This window comes from Dromiciops gliroides, chromosome 3 (assembly GCF_019393635.1).
Source record: "Dromiciops gliroides isolate mDroGli1 chromosome 3, mDroGli1.pri, whole genome shotgun sequence".
Lineage (NCBI taxonomy): Eukaryota > Metazoa > Chordata > Mammalia > Microbiotheria > Microbiotheriidae > Dromiciops > Dromiciops gliroides.
In genome coordinates this window covers 352,586,974-352,591,740 of record NC_057863.1, presented here as the reverse complement: position 1 = coordinate 352,591,740, position 4,767 = coordinate 352,586,974, and the positions used below count along the sequence as shown (strand labels likewise).

The 4,767-nt window shown below is 43.6% G+C and overlaps 1 pseudogene; it reads right to left on the bottom strand.

Annotated features, from left to right (window-relative positions):
• Positions 1 to 312: 312 nt before the first annotated feature.
• On the bottom strand, positions 313 to 740 carry LOC122747599 (annotated as a pseudogene).
• Between the last annotated feature and the right edge of the window lie 4,027 nt (positions 741 to 4,767).

Below are 4,767 nucleotides of genomic sequence, written 5' to 3'. Positions count from 1 at the left end.
GGAGTTATTATTATAATCATCCTCATCATCATCATCATCATCATGGCTACTACTTTTTTTTTAAAAGGTCATATGCCAAATTTATTTGTTGTTGTTGTTGTTGTTTTGGGGGTGTTTGGGGTAAGGCAATTGGGGTTAAGTGACTTGCCCAGGGTCACACAGCTAGTAAATGTCAAGTGTCTGAGGTCGGATTTGAACTCAGGTCCTCCTGACTCCAGGGTCAGTGCTCTATCCACTGTGCCACCTAGCTGCCCCGAACATACCACATTGCAAAAGGACCCACAATCCTAGTAATTGCCTTATTGATAGGATTTACGATAGTGACTGGGCTCCAGGTCCACCAAACTTCTTGGACTCGTAGCGACAAGGGTCAGCCCGAGCAGAGTTCGGTCATACTGGATAAGGATGTCTTTGCTTTCCTTCTTGGAAGCCTCATCCACATATTTCTGATAATAGGCATCAGGGCTTTGGAGATGGCCTGCCGGATAGCAGAAATCTGGGTGATATGGTCTCTTCCTTTCACTTGGACCCAGATATCTACTCCAGCAAAACGTTCCTAGCCCAGTAGGAGGACAGGTTCCAACAGCTTGTACTGCAGGGTTTGAAGCTCAATCATCTGCAGTGGGCATCCGTTCGTTCACCTTGATCAGCCCATTGCCTCTCTTGCAGTGGGCCACAGAGATGGCAGTTTTCTTTCGCCTGAAGACCTGGATGGACCGGAGCAACCCCTTGGACGGCATACTGCTGGTGGGCGGCGCAGGTTCTGAGCAGGGTTGGCGGCGGAGGTGGCTGCGGCTGTGGTGACAGAAGCTGGAGATGAGAGCTCCTCACCCACACGGCGCCGAGCCACGAAAGGGGTGGTCAAGGACCCAGGGGTTGTTTTCCAACGACTACTACATTTAAAAATTATTATTATTATTATTATTATTATTATTTTGGTGAGGCAGTTGGGGTTAAGTGACTTGCCCAGGGTCACACAGCTAGTGTCTGTCTGAGGTTGAATTTGAACTCAGGTCCTCCTGATTCCAGGGCCAGTGCTCTATCCACTATGCCTCCTAGCTGCCCCTACTACTAACTACATTTAAAGTTTTGAATAGATAGCTTATGCCACGCTATTCACTTCAAGGTCACACAAATAGTAAGTGGCAGAGAAAGGATTCAAACTCAGATCCTGATTCCAAATCCAGTGTTCCGTTTACTATATTGGCTTGTTATTCTAATAATAATGATAATATATAACCATTGTTATATATGTATTATTAATCATGACGATGTTAAACTTTTTCTTTTTTCTCTCCCACCAGAAGGGACTTTCATTAGTACCATCTTTTCCCTACTGGTCTCAAATTCGGGCAGGCCTAGGGGCAGGACCAATGGGAATAGTACAATCAAGGGTAAATATTATTCTTCCCAAGCTGGAAAGAGAGGAATGTAAGCGCAGGGTGATTAAGTGAATTACCCAATGTCACTTAGTCAATCAAATGTGAGGCTGAGCCTAGGTCCCGATGCCAAGATGAGGTCATGAGGGACCCTGCCCAATCAGTTGAGCAGCCTCAGCAGGAGCCCTGCAGAACACTCCCTGGGTGTCCCCAGGGCACTGCCTCTTGGACTCCTGGCTAAGCTTCAACTCATCATGGTTTCTTTACCCAACTCCGCCCATTCCCTCCACTCTTCTCCCTTCAGCCTGGGGAGAACTCCAATGTACTTCAGCTTTTGAAGGAACACAGAAAGGGAGAGGAAAAAAGAGCAGAGTGAAAGTGATAGGGTCTGAAAGGATGTCTCTGGCCAGGTGGTATAATTATATTCCCTGCCCACAAAATAGATATAATTACATCTCCTGTTTATTATAGCACCTTCTGAAAGCTCTTTATAGATACTATCTAGCTCATCTCTCTGAAGTGGGTGGGGAATTGGAGATTTGACAGAAGTGGGCACACAGGAAAATAAAGTGACTTAGCACAATCAAACAACGTTAGCAGAAAGAGAAGCTGCTGACTCCCAGGCCAGTACTGCACCTCTTAGAATTTGCAGCACATAAAATTTCAGACAGATTTGGAAGGAGGCTTGAGCACACCCACGCCCATACCCACACCCATAAACTTCTTCATCTAAACATCTGAATTTAAGAGTAGCCTCATCTTATTTTACATATGAAGATAATGTGATGGACTTATTAGGTAGAACCTGAGTTTTGAGTTCTAGTTTTCCCTAATGGTGAGGAATTTATAGAGAGACATTCAACATCTTGGCTAGACTCCACAGTGTCCAACAGAAAGCATTTGTGAGATGCCTGGCTGGTGAGGAGAGTCAACATTATTGTTGAGGAGCAGATATAATTTTCTCCCTGGGGAAATGAATTGACTCGTAAGTGAATTCAACCTGTTGCCGCATGGTGAAGTGTAAAGAGTGCTAGATCTGGAGTCAGAGGACCTGGGTTCAAATTCTCATTCTACCACTTATTACAGTACTACTGTCACCTTGGGCAAACCACAACCTCTCTGGGTCCCAGTTTCCTCACTTGTAAAAGAAGGGAGTTGAGAGAAATGGTATGGTATGGTGGATAGGTCATAAGACTTGAAATTAGGAAGATCTGAATTCAAACCCCATCATGGACATTTATTAGCTGTGTGACCCTGGGCAAGTCACTTTAGCTCCTGTCTGCTTTGCTTTCCTCATCTGTAAAATGCAGATAATAATTTCACTTACCTCCTAGAGTTGTTGCGAGGATCAAATGAGATAATATTTCTAAAGCACTTTTATTGGTAGCTGTGTGGTGAAGTGGGTAGAACACTGGGTCTGGAATCAGAAAGACTTGAATTAAAATTCAGCCTCAGACATTTACTGGCTATGTGACCTTGGGCAACTCACTTAAACTCTGTCTACTACAGTTTCCTTAACTGTAAAATGGGGACAATAATAGAAACTACCTCAGGGTTGTAGTGAGGATCAAATGAGATATTTGTAAAGCACTTAGCACAGCAACTGACAAATAGACATGTGAAAGATACTTGTTTCCTTCTTTTCTATGATCAAATGACCTTTAAGGTTCCTCCCTGCTCTATGATTCTATGGTTTGGGGTCTATTTAGATTATTATTATTATTATTATTATTTTGCAAGGCAATGAGGGTTAAGTGACTTGCCCAGGGTCACACAGCTAGTAAGTGTCAAGTGTCTGAGGCCAGATTTGAACTCAGGTCATCATGAATCCAGGGTGGGTGCTTTATCCACTGTACCACCTAGGTGCCCCTGGCCTATTTAGATTATTAAAGGAGACAGTGTTATATAGAAGAAAGAGCACCAAACCTGGAGTTTAAACCCCTGTCTTTCTTCTATTTCCCCCTGGGTAAACTATTTACTTTCTCTGGGTCTCCATTTTCTTTTTCTTTTGGTCTCCATTTTCTTGCCTGCAAAACAGGGGTAATACCTGTAGTATCTAGTACATAGAGTCAAAAGAGATAATGTGTGTAGAATACTTTGTAACCATAAGGGACTATATCACAGTAAGATACTATTATCATCTGCCTTTTTGGTATTTTGCTCTAACCATCTGAGCTGACAGATCCAGATGGCCACACCACAGAAATGACAAGACCACCCTTGGTGTTGGTGGAACCTACTCACTTGGCAACAAACCCCTACCTTTACTTTCAGGCAGGTCTTTTCCTATAGTTATACCATCCTCTTCACCTTCTCTTGAAAGAGGATGAGAAGTCCACAAATTCTCCTGTGTGATATTAGACCAGATGCTGAACCTCTTTTGGTCTCAGTTTCCTCACATGTAAAAATAAAGAGATCAGATCAGGGATTCATGCCTTTTTTGTGTCATGGGCTCGGGCAGTTTGGCAAAGCCTATGTGACCAACCCTTGCTCAGAGTAATGTTTTAAAATGCATAAAATAAAGGAGATAAGACTTCAAAAGAAACCAATTATAGTTTTTTTGTGTGTGTGAAATAATTTTCACAATTAAAGAAATAAGTTCATAGAGACGAGGCCGAGAACCTCTGAACTAGGGGGCAGCTAGGTGGCAAGTCACTTAACCCTCATTGTCCTGCAAAAAAAAAGTAGTCAGGAGAACCGCTGAACTGGATAACCCTTTCCAGCCCTGACATCCTAGGAGTTCCAGTTATCTAATCTAACGTTTTCTAGTTCTCCTTGCCTTCTTTCTCTCTAACCTAAGGTCTTCCAAGGACAGTTCAGCATGATAAGAAGTGGCTAGTTGTGATTTTATCATGAATTTATCAGACTTTATCTTGGGTTTATCAGATTTTTTGTACAAAAATGCTTCCTGATTAGGCAGGTGTTAGACATGATGGCAGAACCATTTGGACCCACTCACTGACTGAACTCAAGTACATAATTCTTTTCAGGGTCCAGCAGTTTGGATTAGAAATTCCTGGCTGTCATAGCAACACAAAAGGCAAGAACATTAATGTGACTGTTTAATGTCTTCTTTGAAGGCATCCTCCGTTCTGGCTCTGCTTAGGTTGGCCCAGAGCTGACTTGACCTTCTCACGGTGGGCTGGGACAAGGGGAGGAGGAGACAGGGAGCTCGAGCCGAGATGCTTTGCTGCACCCCTCAGTGCCTTGTGTCTCCCCAATTCTCTATCTGCTGCTCCATCACTCAGAGACTCTGAAAGCAGAGAAGGTGTTATGACCAGTGGATATATACAAGATAAAAATCAGGGCAGAGGTAAAAAGGAATGGGTGGGGGCTACATAGAGGCCAGTTGGGTAGGGGGAGTCACAGACAGGGGCACCAAAGCTTC